At 35.2% G+C, this 15,520-nt stretch overlaps 1 long non-coding RNA gene across 1 annotated transcript; it reads right to left on the bottom strand.

The window, feature by feature from the left end:
• Positions 1-387: 387 nt before the first annotated feature.
• On the bottom strand, positions 388-13,702 carry LOC144310129 (uncharacterized). The gene is made up of 3 exons (XR_013375827.1): positions 13,524-13,702; positions 10,368-10,482; positions 388-856 (listed from the first exon to the last, which is right to left on the bottom strand). It is a non-coding gene; the product is annotated as an uncharacterized LOC144310129 (long non-coding RNA).
• Positions 13,703-15,520: the final 1,818 nt, after the last annotated feature.

The following is a 15,520-nucleotide window of genomic DNA, read 5'->3' as shown; positions in this document are numbered from 1 at the left end:
GGTGACAAAACATGAGAGACTCCTAACTCTGGGAAACGAACAAGGGGTAGTGGAAGGGGAGGTGGGCAGGGGGTTGGGGTGACTGGGTGATGGGCACTGAGGAGGGCATTTGGCGGGATGAGCACTGGGTATTATACTATTTGTTAGCAAATCAAACTGCAATAAAAATATACAAAAAAAGAAATAACATAAAAATGCAACAATGTTTTAAGAAAGAAAATGGTTCTCATAAATGTTGGTGAAAGACAAGAAAATAATTAGAAGCAATGTACCAATTATATATTCTTTATATGAGTTTCTGTATCACAAATTTGAGTTGACGCTCTGCAGCAGAGTTTTGCTTCTTAAGAACAAAGAATTTAATACATGGATTTTTGCCAGACCCAGCTGTTGCATCACAAGTTTGTAATACTGAACACCTGTTCAACCACTGTTTTTCTCCCAAAAATGTGTTTGATCATGCAGCTTGAAAGGAATGGCTTTTCACTTCTATTTACAAATCTCTCAGACTTTTTACACAGTACTTTAATTGTCTGCAACCATACTTAGGGCTCATGAAATTTACTAAATAACTTCACTATAGAGGTCATGAGGATCTCTATCCTTTTCAGCAAGCTTAATTGGAAAAAAAACAAGAAATTTTCCTCAAGCCTAACACACAAAAAAACTCTCACCTTACAATGGTACGCTGTTAAATAAAATGACTTAGAAAAATATGCAGTGAATTTTTTGTGGTTATTTCAGTTCAGCTTTCTGTTCTTCAGTCTATCAAGAACTGATGAACAATGCTTATTTTCTGTCTTGGATATTCTTCCAAGTTTTATATATGACATAAAACAGGTTCGTATTTCACATTCTGATTTTCCGGTCATATAAAGAAGAAACAAAGAATTATTAAGCTTGCAAAACATACCTCTTTCATGTACCATATTTTCTTTACCACTGAGAAGCTATCAAAAACTATTACCGACTTTCTCAAAAATGAAGGAAAATGTTATGTTTTCTAATTGAGGTCTAGTGGTGCGAGTGTCAATCCTCCTTACTATGAAGATGTCACATTCCATTTGTTTTATGTCTCTAACAACTATAATGCAGCTGCAGTACAAAATCAGATTATGAATCTTTATTTGTCTCAAGGATCCCCCAAGTCAGTACCTTAGTACTTTGCTGCCTAGCTCATTCACTGATATGTCGCTTTAAATATTCCTTTGCAAGAAAAGATGCAATGCATTCACTAGAACTGATTTTCACATCTCATTTCCTTTACAGGTCTGAAAATGTGTTCTAATACACCTGGTGTTAAAAATATAAAAAGTGGATAACATCTGTTTTGAACAGTTGACATTTCACCATATCCACTCCACATGGACTCAAACATAGTGTGCTTAGGCTTCATGATGCCTGACAGACGTGGTAGGGACCCTGACATAGCATAAGCTGTCTGAAGGCTTGGCTTATGCTTTCTTCCCATTTATGTTGCTCTTAGCTATATTTGACAGCTGATTTCTGCAGCATTTCTGTCAGTGTTCTTAATCCAGACAAAGAAATTCTTTATTTCAAAATGGTGCTAAATCCTATCATTCATAAGTTAATAAGCTTAAATGACTTGCAAAGCATCTTATGTGGAAATTCTTTCTTAGAAAATAAAACACAATCTTTCCTAGAAAGTTGAGTCATTAACTTACTTGAATGGGGCTGGGGTGGGGAGGAGGAGGGAAGAACAGACCAAAGTATCTGGCAAGATATCTTCTAGTTCCTTAATTTTACTGCAAGCTGGAAGCCCTGCATAGTCAGAAAATGTTTCCTGCCTCTACTCTCCTTCAGAATTTATAATCTCATTAGAAAACTATTTTAATTCAAGTAAAAACAACAGAATATCCAAACTGCTACTTGAAAATGCTAAATTGAGGGCACCTGGGTGGTTCAGTGGTTGAGCACCTGCCTTTGGCTCAGGTCATGATCCCAGGGTCCTGGGATGGAATCCCACATCAGGCTCCCCACAGGGGGCCTGCTTCTCCCTCTACCTATGTCTCTGCCTCTCTGTGTGTCTCTCATGAATAAATAAATAAAATATAAGAAAAAAGAAAATGCTAAATTGAATATAATTGAGTAGGATAAATTTTGGATGGTGATGTTCAATAAAACATGAGGCCCCAGAAGAGTTCCAGTACACATAACCTGTCTCCATGCATACAGACATTTACAAGTATCTTTATCCATATTATTTCAGCTAATCCAAAAGGCAGTTGATTGTAAAATGTGCAATTATATTTACATACCACCAAGGAAAACATTGCCCTTTAACCTATGATGCAATGTCAATTATAAAACATTTCCCTGAGCTACTATGTTTGTATCTCTACCATTAGGTCAAAGGTAACTTTACTTTCTCTAAGTGAAAGAACATTCTAGAAAGTCTCAACTATTTTGTTTAACCTCATTCTGTATTTTAACACTGGAAACAACTGCATAAATGTTATGCATTTATGTTAAGATTATTTAAAAAAGGCATACAAAATGTAATGTGTACCTACAGAGGGTTTGGCAAACAGTGCGAAATAATGTTGCTGAATTAATGAAGTTATCTGATTTGCCCAGAGATTAAATGAAATCACTGCTGACTTCTAATATAATATTAATTATATTAATATAATATGATTTTAACTTCTACTTTACTGTATTCGTGTATTGTCACAAAACTCTTTAAGGCAAAATGAAAATTTAAATGTAAGTGCTTAAGAAGTATAAATCCAGTCCATTTACTAATTATTAATACTACAACATGTTCCTCTCAGGCATCGTTATATATTTGAGAGCTATCTTTCACACTTACTTAAAGCCAATGGAAGTGATGGAAGATGCTGTATCTCCTTAGGTATAATATGTGGATGAAATAGGAATAAAAAATTATTCATCCCTCAAGTTACTATGTCCTAGGTTGAAAATGGAATCAAAACCAAAACCAAATCTTTTCTATTCCTGATTTGTGATTAATTTTTGGTAAAAGAATTGAAAAAACAAAGAGCCCAACAATTCATGGATTTGAATTATTAATTAGGTTTAGTGTGAAAAAGGATTACTCAATAAACTATAAAAACATTGTTGAAAGCTTACTAAAATAAATACAGCAAGACCCAAATGTCTTTGTGTGGTTTACACTGTAATTACTTCAGAGTATAAATGGTTCAAAATTTGAAAATTCAATTATATGCATTTCATTTTCATTTAATTTTGTGAATTTTGAAAAGCATGTGGTTGTTTCTTTTTAAATTTTAGTTTTTTAGTCTCTCATTGAGGATGGCAAATACTGTTGGAAACAAAACACTGAAGGTAAAATTTTAAAGTTTCCCAAACTGAACAAGTGTCAAAGAGAGTTAAATAATGACAATTCTAAATGATTTTTAAAGCTTCTTTTTTTTAAACATACTCTGTCATTTAGAGCAGTTTTTGGTTGATAGCAAAATTGAGCAGAAGGTACTGAGGTTTCCCATAATGTCTGATCCCGCACATGCACAGCCCCCCATTATCAACACAGTGGTACCCCATTGTATGACAAATCGAAGATTTGAAATATTTGAAATATTCTCTCAAAGTGGCACACTAAATGATATTTTTTTAAAGCTTGTAGCATTTACATTTTTGAGGTTCTCAAAGCTTAAAAGAGCCCTAAGACTTTAAGAAATCCCATATTTTCTGGAGCAATAGGGCTTTTCTTCACAAAGGAACTGTCCAGAAAAAGCTTCAAAATGAAAAGAAAACTGTAGAAACTTGTTTGTTGATGTGGGTGGCAGCTGTTTTGTGGTAGAACCATAGCACAGGATATGGGGTTAGAACTGGGTCATATCATACGCTCAGTTACCATTCTAGTTATGTGATCTTCAGCAAGTGTTTAAATAATCTGACAACTTACTTTCCTCAGAAGCAAAAATAATTGTGCAGTTAATTGAGATGCTATATGCAAAAAGCTATAGGTTACATACATAAAATTAATTATGGTGAAAACAGTAAAATGACAATCTAGTGTGAAAAGAGATAAGTACCATGGAATCTGCTTTACAACACAAATCTGGATGAAGAGTTGAGAGTCCTAGAAGGACACATACCTGGGAATGACCGTGTTAACTAAAGAAGAAAATCTCTGGCCAAATTAATATGTGGGACCACACTTCCTCTTTTTTTGGTTATCATCTGCTTATTTTTCTTATCATTTTAAGTTTTTATTTAAATTCCAGTTTGTTAACATAGTGTAATATTAGTTTCAAAACACAGTGATATTAGGTACTTCCATACAACACCAAGTGTTCATCATAGCAAGTGTATTCCTTAATCCCCATCGTATCATTTTATTTATTTTTTTCATCATGGTAAGTATATTCTTTAATCCTAATCCTCTATTTCCTCTATCCTCTCCACCCATCTTCCTTCTGGTAACTATCAGTTTGTATTCTATAGTTAAGAATCTGTTTCTTAGTCTGTCTCGGTCTCTCTCTTTTCTCCTTTATTTAAGCTCATTTATTGCTTAAATTCCACATATGAGTAAAATCATATGGTATTTGCCTTTCTCTGACTGACTTATTTCACTTAGCATGATACTCTCTAGCTCCATACATGTTATTACAAATGGCAAGGTTTTATTCTTTTTCATGGCTGAGTAATAGTCCAGTATATATATATATGTGTGTGTGTGTGTGTGTGTGTGTGTGTACCACATCTTCTTTATCCACTCATCAATGGATACTTGGGCTATTTCTAATAGTTTAGCTATTGTAAATAATTCTGCTATAAACATAAGGGTGCATGTATCCCTTTGAATTAGTGTTTTTGTATTTTTTGGATAAATACCAGTATTGTAATTACTGGATTATAAAGGAGTTGTATTTTTAATTTTTTGAGGAAAAATATTTTCCAGTTTTACACAGTGGCTGCAGTTTTCATTCCCACCAACAGTGTAAGAGGGTTCCTTTTTCTTCACATCCTGACCAATACCTGTTGTTTCTTATGCTTTTAATGTTAGCCATCCAACAGGTATGAGGTTATATCTTATTGTAGTTTTGGTTTGCATTTCCCTGATGATGAGTAATATGGAGCATCTTTCCACATGTCTATTGGTCATCTGTGTCTTGGAAAAATGTCCATGTCTTCTGTCCATTTTTAAACTGGATTACTGTTTTGGAGGGTATTGAGTTGTATCATTTTTTTATACATTTTGTATACTAAACCTTTATAAGTTATATAATTTGCAAATATCTGCTCCTATTTAATAGATTGCCTTTTATTTTTGTTGATTTTTCCTTTGCTGTGCAGAAAATTTTTATTTTGATATAGTCCCAAAAGTTTATTTTTGTTTTTATTTTCCTTGCCTTAGGAGACATATCTAGAAAAATGTTGCTACAGCTGATGTCAGAGAGATTACTATGATTTTCTATCTCACATTTAGGTCTTTCATCCATTTTGAATTTGTTTTTGTATATGGTGTAAGAAAGTGGTCCAGTTTCATTTTTTTACATGTTTTTAGAATAGCTCAAATTAAAATTTTTGTTTCACTAACTTCATTCTCCTTTAACACTGGAAATTTAAATGCGTAAATAAATTATGAAATGGCCATACAACAAAATACTATACAGCTAAGGAAACTAGACAGGGTGTGGAAAGATATAGAGAGAATAAGAGAGGTATTCACAATTCATTGTTAAGGGAAAAACTCCAATCTAACTCTTAATCATGGTTATCCCCAAGTACTGAGATTACAGGTAATTTTTTTCCTTTGCTTTTGTTTTTAATTAAAAAAACACTTTTTACTTGTAGGAGAAAACTCATAAAACTCCTTGTTTTTATTTACATTCTAAATTTTACAGAGTGAGGATGTAACCTATGTTATGTAAAACTTCAGGTTTACAGCTCTTTGCAGGGGTGCCTTAAAAGACAACCCACCATTATTTGCATATCTTAGACTTGGGTTTCCCAAAACAACAGCCACTAGCTGCATATGGCTACTTAAATTTAATTTAAATAATTTAATTAACATAAAACTTAATATAATTAAAAATTCAATTCCTCATTCATACTAGTCATATTTCAAGGGCTCAATAGCCACAGGGGGCTTAATGGTTACCATATTTGAAGAGTACATTTCCATAATCACAGAAATTTCCATTAGATTGAGCTATCTTAAACCATAGATTGGGATCTGTATACACAATAAGATACGATTTTTCAATATTATGAATGTGCTTTCTTCTTTTTGCATTTCTGAGCACATGACCTCTTTCATACTCTATCCCTGAGGTATCCTTCTACCTTGGGAAGATAAGTTTTGTTCTATAAAGATGAAGGAGAGAGACCATACAATACTCATTTACCTTCTCATCATAGAAAATAGGATTTTTCAAAAAAACAAGAGCCTTGCAAATCCACCATCTTTGCCTGAAATCATGGTCTTCTCATGTTTTGTAAAGTTACCATTTCTTAGTTGTCAAAGTTAAAATACAAAAACAAAAACTCAAACTCTCTCTTGATCACCTTTGCATAGCCAATACCAATCACACACCAATATCTGATTCTACTTTGCAATTCTTTCTTTTTCTTTTTCTTTCTTTTTTTTTTTTTTTTAGAGAAAGAGAGTAGGGGAGAGGTAGAAGGAGATAGTGAGAGAATCTTAGGCAGGCTCCATGCCCAGCATGGTTGATCTCACAACTCTGAGATCATAACTTGAGCTGGAATCAAAAGATGCTCAACCACTTGAACCACCCAAGTGCCCCTGCAATTATTTCTGTACTGACTCTTCTCTTTGCCCACACTGCCACTGTGTCAGGTCAGATTCTAATTATTTTCACCCGAACCACTGCACAAGCCTAATTAATCACCTACTCATATTTTCTAATTAACCAATCTGCTCACATCACATCCTTATTTAAAATTCTTCAAATGTTTGTGTTGCCTAAATGATAGTGCATACAGAGGAGTGTAGTTCTTGGTAAGAGTAGTGAACAAGCAGGGATGCCTGGGTGGCTTAGTGGTTGAGCATCTGCCTTCTGATCGGGGGGTGATCCCAGGGTTCTGGGATTGAGTCCCACATTGGGGTCCCTGCATGGAGCCTGCTTCTCCCTCTGCCTATGTCTCTTTCTTCTCTCTGTGTCTCTCATTAATAAATAAATGAATTTTTTTTTAAAGAGTAGTGAACAAGCAGAGATCATGCATCTGCTCTTTCCTCAGGAGTGATAAGATGGGGGCTGAGGTTTCCTTGAGAAAAATTCAAAGACACTAAAGTGGTAGGAATAGATAATGCGCAGGGAAGATTCAATAGAAATGGAAAAGTAGGAGCTCTTTATGGAGGCTTGGATCCAATGTAGGACTTGGGGCCAGGGGCTAAAAGACAAGCATGATGGGTTGTGTTTAGTTTGAGTGTGGTTCAGTTTAGGTTGCTAGAATAGTCAGATATTCAGGACAGAAATCCTGGGCAGGAATGATGAAAATGAAAATACTGGTGTGTCTCTTACAGAATGTCTTATTACAGATAATAAGATAAATAGGCAAATTTGTAAATAGGCAAATTTGTAATTAAAATCCATGAGAATAAAGGACATAATTTACACATAACAGCACTATGTAGAACTGTTAATCTATATACAAAATGGTATCTCATCATAAAACAAAATTAAATTCTGTATTTAAGTTTATATTTTTGGTGATGATTGGGAATGAACCAGTATCCACAGCATCCTTCTCTGGGAAAAGTAAAGACTTTTAATATGTGTTTACCTGTTACTTTACACTACCTAATACATTTTTTTAAATTTTTTAAAAATTTTTTAAAATTTATTTATGATAGTCACAGAGAGAGAAAAAGAGGCAGAGACATAGGCAGAGGGAGAAGCAGGCTCCATGCACCGGGAGCCCGATGTGGGATTCGATCCCGGGTCTCCAGGATCGCGCCCTGGGCCAAAGGCAGGCGCCAAACCGCTGTGCCACCCAGGGATCCCAATACATTTTTTGAATCATCTAGTAATTTAGATTCAGATTGCTACTGTGATAATATTATCTGCCTTTATTTTATTTTATGTCATTAATTTTAAATTCTTTCTTAGAAATTTTCTAAAATTTGAGAGACATATTATCAACAAAAATTTATATTTACCTATAAATTCCAGTGAGTTATTTGCTTATTATTGTTTCTATAACAAATGCTATTCTCTTTTTTAAAGAATGTTTTGTTTTGCTGGAAAATAGTCTAAAGTTGTTGGGGTTTTGTTCCAGAAAAGGTTTATGGGGAATAAGCTTCCTGAGTCTTGACATTTCTGAAAGAAAAATGTCTTTATTCTGTCCTTACTCTATACTCACTTGAATGCTAGTTTTTATAGGATATAGAATTCCAGGATAAAAATACTTTCCTCTAAAGACAGTGAAGGATTTGTTCCATTTTCTTTTACAATTTATTGTGAATGATGTTAAGTCTAATACTGGTGTGATCCTTGTTCTTATGTAATTTTTTCCCTTCCTCTAATTTTCTGGAAATGTCCAATCTGAATTTATGTCAAGGTATAGATAACTGTCTTTGTTCTTCCTGCTTGGCACTAAGTGGATCTTTTCAATCTGAAGACTACAATCTTTAACTCTTCACTTTACAGAATCTTCCCTCCATTTTTTAAATGATGATTTTTCTTTATTTCAATTGCTCTCTTTCCTTTTGTGTATTTTCTTGTGCTATATTTTCAAACTTTCCCCCATCACCAGCCTACTTTCTTTTTACTTTTACTTTGCATTCTTATTTACTAGACTTTATCTTTCAGATAATTACTCAATCATATCTAGTATTTGTCTCTTCTATTAAATTTATTGTTTTGCCAAAACTATATATTTTTAAGATTTGTTTATGTATTTATTAGAGGGAGGAAAGGGCAGAGGGAGATGGAAAGGGAGGGAATCCTCAAGCAGATTCCCACTGAGCTTGGAACCTGACATGAGGCTTGATCCGAGGACTCTGAGATCATGACCTGAGCTGAAATCAAGAGCCAGATGTCCAACCAACTAAGCCACCCAGATGCCACACCAAATCTATATTTAATCTCCAAAAAGCCTTTGTTAATCTATGAACGTATCTTTTTTTTTAATATAACAGCCTTTTTGGGTATAGTATTCCCCTTGGGTCATTCCGAGGATATAAGTTTTTAAAATTTCATATTATATTCCTTATGTTATCTGTTTCCTCTGAAGTTAATTCTGCTTCTTAATACTGGCTTATCGATATCAAGGATATGTAGTGATATTTCCTTAGTGGACTCTTTCTTGATCCCTAAATGATCCCTAAATACTATCATTTACGTTTTACATTTAAAAAATTTTTGTGGACCTTAAAGAATAGGAATTATGTTATATATCTACTTCTGAAACTTGGTATTTTTGCTCAATATATTTATAAGATGTATTGATATTGATGAATACATTACTGAAATACATTTGTTTCTCACTACTGCGTTGTATGATCATAGTATCATCCTGTTGTTCATTTTCATGTAGGTTGACACTTGAGGTGTTTTTATCTTTATGTTTTATTACACTTATTTTGCTCTTATATAAAAAATAGCTCATTGACCAGTCTGTAATAGATTTCTTCTATTATCAATACACATCACAATTCACTTTTTACAAAAGATTATTTCTAGTCACAAATATTTACAATGATATTTAGAGTCATGTTAAATTTATTATAGGAGTAAAATCCTTTAGATTTTTTAAATCAAGCTGAAAAGAGATCTTTAAAGAAAATAATAAATTTACAAAAGAGCTAAAAGACTTCCAGTTCAGCCTTTTTTTTTGTCATGTAAAAATTTTATTTATGGGTTTTATATCCAGTATTTATTGAAAGCTAAGAAAAGTGGGATTCATGAAATAATTTTACTTTATTTTAATTATTTTAATTGATGCTAATCCTTGGTTCTTTGTATTTTACTTTTTCAAAGTAACAAAGAACTTAACGATCTTTCATTGTCATATTTCAAGCTATATAAATAAGATAGAAGTAATTTTATGTTTCTTAAAGTAGTAGGTATATACAGACAATTTTCTTATCACCCAAGAGATAAGAACAGTCAACTTTTCTTCCTCTTGACTTACCTGACATACCTGTTTCAATTGCACCAGCCAGGTAGAACACGGTAAGCGCTGCCACCTGAGCCTAGTTTCATTTGGCATTTAAAAACTAACCAGGAAAAGACATTGCTCAAAAATTATTTTGGCACAAACATTCAGTACTCTTTTCTGCTAGATAAATCAGACCAAAAATAAGTCGAAAGCAACTAGTGACCTGTGATGACATTATTCAATATAATATTAGAGATTCAAGAAGGGATTGATTTGTAGTCTGTTCTTACCTTAGCGTTTTGGATGCAGGGACAGAGGGCCCAAGCTGCGCTGGCCTTCACATCTGGATGAGGATTTTTCAGCAGGGACCATAGCAAACGAACTCCATCTAATCGATCAATTATTCTAATGTGAGACCAAAAACAGAAGTATAAACTGTAATTAGTATTTAGGAATGAAACTTAAGTGGCCTATCTATCCACACAACTCTAATTATTTTTCTCCTTGTGACATTTGGCTTAGATTTTTTTTTTTTCAAAACTAACAACAGCCGGGGAGTCTGGGTGGCTCAGTGGGTTAAGCAGCCAAATCTTGGTTTCAGCTTGGTTTTAATCTCAGGGTCCTGAGTTCAGGCCCCATGTTGGGCTCCACCCTGGATGTGGAGCCTACTTAAAAAAAAACTTTAACAGCAGGAATAGAATGTGCTACTAAACTGTAAGCTCTCTGATTTCAGTTTTAAATTCATGATACAGAAAGCAAGCTCTGGGATAATTATGATTCACACAAATGTAAAATCAAGCCATGTAATTTTTTAATGAGTTGTACACAGACTGTTACCTAAATGTCAAAATACTAGTTCCTTTATATAGTAACATCTATATACTTTCCAAAACAAATATTTATGCCTGAAAACTGTGAAGTTACCTTTTTTATTTGGTCTACCCTTAATTGACTTACCTTACTATATGACATATTTTAAACTCTGCCAGTCCTAATCATTACACCACAGTGCACCCTTTGTTAGGCATGGATAACACGTAACTTGTTTTCCATGTGCTCCCTTCTCAGCAAGACTAACATTGCAGACTGTGTTATAATTACTTAAACACACTGTAATCAAAATATCTTCATGACTAGCTGAAAAATGAATTATCATCAGAGTCATCTCTACACCATCTGTCTTCTGTTTATATATCAATCAGTCCAGGGAGCATAACCTTGCATTAAGGTCCATTGAGTACACTTGCAGTTGAGAAGATGGCCAAACAAAACTTAATATCCTTTACAAACATGGCTTTGTTCAGAAAGATATGTTAAACTCAAAACAGATGAAAAAAGATAAAGAACATCAAAACTCCTTTGATTTTTAATCTTGAGTAAAACACATGTAGTATTTAGCCACAGACAGAATAAATACTACTAGTTTAGAAGACCATTCAAATTATCTCTTGAAAACTGACATAAAGACAACTACATATCATATTGGAGATGAGTTGGCCAGGAAAAAAAAATTATTTCAACTGGTCCAAATATGATACCAGGCTTGCATAACCTTATAAAATAGCTGGCAATGCAAACAGCCTGTAGTAAGATACAAATTGTCTCTTTAGAAAATGACTTTTAATAAGAAAGAAGCACACTGAGAAAGTATTTTAACACAAAGTTTAACTAAATAGCTTTCCAAACTGTAAAGCTCTCTGTCGATATCATGCTGAGAGAAAAAGTTTTATTTCTCAACTGATGGAAAATGTAAAGAAAGATACCAAGCACTTCATAATGAATGATTTACTTTACAAAATTAAACAATCTTACTGCCTTACATATGCCACTGAAAGCATAATTGATACTAATCCTTGGGTCTATTTTTTTCACATGCAATTAATTTCTCAGTGAACAATAGGTCTGTCCTACCCTCTTGCAAATGTAGCAGTAAAATTTGCATTGGTAATATTTAACTGGACAGTGCTGGACATAACTTGACATTAGAGCAGAAATCATTTGCATGGCACATCTTTTCAGGTTTCTTTTAAAGGGATAATTCGGTGTGTTCTGGACTCCCACCCCTCTGACAAAATTTCACAATTAGCTATAAAAATTCACTATTAATTATAAAACTACATCTATTGTCCCTAATCATCACCCAAAACCTTAGGCAATTAATTCATTAGCTGCTTAGTTGTAACAGATGAGGATTGTGGCTTCATCACTGGTGCCTTAGAAGACTCAGCACAGGGGATCCCTGGGTGGTGCAGCGGTTTGGCACCTGCCTTTGGCCCAGGGTGCAATTCTGGAGACCCAGGATCAAATCCCACGTCAGGCTCCCGGTGCATGGAGCCTGCTTCTCCCTCTGCCTGTGTCTCTGCCTCTCTCTCTCTCTCTGTATGACTATCATAAATTAAAAAAAAAAGAAGACTCAGCACAGCACAGAGTAATAACCTTAGATGAGGGGAAACGTGATTGACACACATTTGCAAGCACAGGAACTAACAAAGTCAGGCGGTAGCAGACTATAGGATTTAACTGGCCCTCCCAACTCCCTCATTCTCTGTATCAAGTTATTTACTGCTGATTTTTACTTCACAATAAGTCAAGTATCAGGGCGCCTGGATGGCTCAATTGGATGAGTGTCTGACTCTTGATTTTGGCTCAGGTCAAGATCTCAGGGTGATAAGATTGAGCCCAGGTCAGACCCACACTCAGCACAGTGTCTGTGAGTCTGCCTGAGATCTCCTCCCCCTTTGTCCCTCCCCCTGCCCCCCTGCACATGGTCTATCTCAAATAAATAAAATCTTAAAAAAAGCGCCAAGTATGTGCCCTTACTTCCCCCTTCCACCTGCCAGCGCCCTAATTCTGATCTTTACCACATCATATCAGGATGGCTATTGTAGCTGCACCCTTGGTTTGGGGTCTTCAATTTCTCTCAATTCTATCCATCCTATAATTCCTGTGAAATTGATCTTCCTAAAGGAACTTTTGGAGCTTCTGTAGTGGCTCCTTGAGAGCAGGTCCCCAGGTTTATTCAGTCTGTTCATCACACCACCTCGCACATTTAATCAATGCCTGCAATTCCCGGAGAAACTTTCCAATGGCTTCCCATTACCCCTGTGGTATTAAAACCCTGATTCCTGAACTCAGTAGTTATCATTTTCAATAAGCTGATTTATTCTTCCCAATTTCCTATATTTGGGCATTTGCTTATAAAACTCTTGTGCCATCCACGAAACACTAAGTGCTAAGCATACAGAAATAACATATACAGTCAACTCTCGTTACTTGGGGGGTAGTTATGTTCTATAAAGTCATTGCAAACAGGGAATTAATCAACACTGAACCATTGCTCCTGGTTCTCCCAGGGAGAAATACAATTGTCCCTGAGAGCCTCTGTTCAGAACATTTTTGTCAAATGATCTATAACCATGTTCTATGTGTGTTTCTGTTTAAAGCACCTTGTTTAATATATATTGTTGATTCATTAACATTGAACCAGCCCGGGATCCCTGGGTGGCGCAGTGGTTTGGCGCCTGCCTTTGGCCCAGGGCGCGATCCTGGAGACCCGGAATCGAATCCCACGTCGGGCTCCCGGTGCATGGAGCCTGCTTCTCCCTCTGCCTGTGTCTCTGCCTCTCTCTCTCTGTGACTATCATAAATAAATAAAAAAAGAAAAAAAAATTAAAAAAAAAAAAAAAAAAACATTGAACCAGCCCATGGCCAGCAGCACTGCCATTCATCCTGAGCAAAGCTTCCTAACACCTGTAGTTTCTGTGTAAGGCATGTTATAATCTTCTTGCGCTTGGGAACATTAGACCAGACGGCTCTTTCCCTCTGCTTAGGGACCATGTTAAGCAGCAACATAACCAACTCAAAACACAAAAATGTGAAGCATGTGGCATGACACAGGTTGTAAAAAAAGATGCTTGTTTACAGTAGAAGAGCTGAAACAAGAAGACAGAGCCTGGCCCTCTGTTCAGTATCGGCTGAACAGGTGCATGAGGTGACTTAAACTGTTCCTGCTCTGTGCATGTCTGTGAATGACAGCAAAAGTGCTGTACTGCTTTGGAGGTTACAAATAAATTTTAGCAGGGATGTGAAGTCACAAACATGGAATCTACAAATAGGATTTTAACTGTCCTTCAGGAAAGTACAGTCTAGTGAGGGAGATAAACCGTTATAATCCATTATGATAAATACAGTAGATGGGTGCATGGGGTTCCATATGAACACAAAGAGGACACAATAGTTTACTGACAGGCTACAGAAAGTCTCTCAACTGTGAGCCTTTCCCTATACCAGATCCAAAACAAGATAGTCTTTGCTCCATGAATCTAAAATCTCTCCCAACACAAATACATTCATTTCTAACCTCATTCTTTCAAAGTACATGTTCAAGTTCTAAATCTAACCATTGGAATAATCTTCCATTTGAAAGTCGAAGGTGCGTTTTCATAAAATTTCTTTGAACTTTATCGCTTTTTGCATATACAGCAATGGGTTTATAGGTAGCATTAGTTTACACCCACAGGCCATTGCAAATGGGTTTATCTCCTTTTGTATAGTTTTTTAAATCTGATTAGCAGCTTGTTCTGAATTCGTTTTCAGTAGTAAGTAAGCTCTTCTCATTTTGATTATCAATTGAATTTTACATTAATTCTTTGACATTATAAACACAAAACTGAATTGTGTTTTCAAAATCTTCAACTTTATCGTAGAAGTCAAACTGTGTGGCTGGCAAAATAATAGTTCTAGAAAGATGAATACATATTCATACTCTATTAAACAAACCCAAACAAACTAAAAATGATGTAGCTGCTTGTTATGTTTCTTAGGGGTTTTTGTTGTTGTTGTTATGGTAACATTTGCCAAGATTGTTAAGAAGGTTGGCTGGCTTGCCTGCCCACTGAGGACATGTATATCAACAAAAGTGAAGTGTCTGTGCCCACAGAGTAGGCATAGCCAAGGTTGTAGAGTTTCTTTCTGGCAATGTCAACAGAACTATATTGAAACCATAATTTTACATGATTTCTAAAAATCTCACAATTTTCACTGAAAAGTACACTGGTAAATATTATTATCTCGTGATGGCTCACAATAAAGGTGGTTGACCTGAGAGAACATGTTATTCTTACACCTTGTTAGAGGATGCAACTGAAATCTATAGATTTTAAAATCAAGTTGGCAACTCAGTAAAAATGGAAACATGAAAAGGATGTCAGAATTAAGTGGTCAGGGACACCTGGGTGGCACAGTGTTTGAGCATCTGCCTTTGGCTCAGATAGTGACCCCAGAGTCCTGGGATCGAGTCCCATATTGGATTCCTCGCAGGGAGCCTACTTCTCCCTCTGCCTGTGTCTCTGCCTCTCTCTATCTCTCATGAATAAATAAATAAAACCTTAAAAAAAAAGAATTAAATGGTCACCGATGAAAAGCTACAATTAGAAAAGAATTT

This window comes from Canis aureus, unplaced genomic scaffold (genome assembly GCF_053574225.1).
Source record: "Canis aureus isolate CA01 unplaced genomic scaffold, VMU_Caureus_v.1.0 ptg000450l_RagTag, whole genome shotgun sequence".
Classification (NCBI taxonomy): domain Eukaryota; kingdom Metazoa; phylum Chordata; class Mammalia; order Carnivora; family Canidae; genus Canis; species Canis aureus.
Note: the sequence above shows the minus strand (reverse complement) of the source record. Positions and strands in the feature narration are given on the sequence as shown.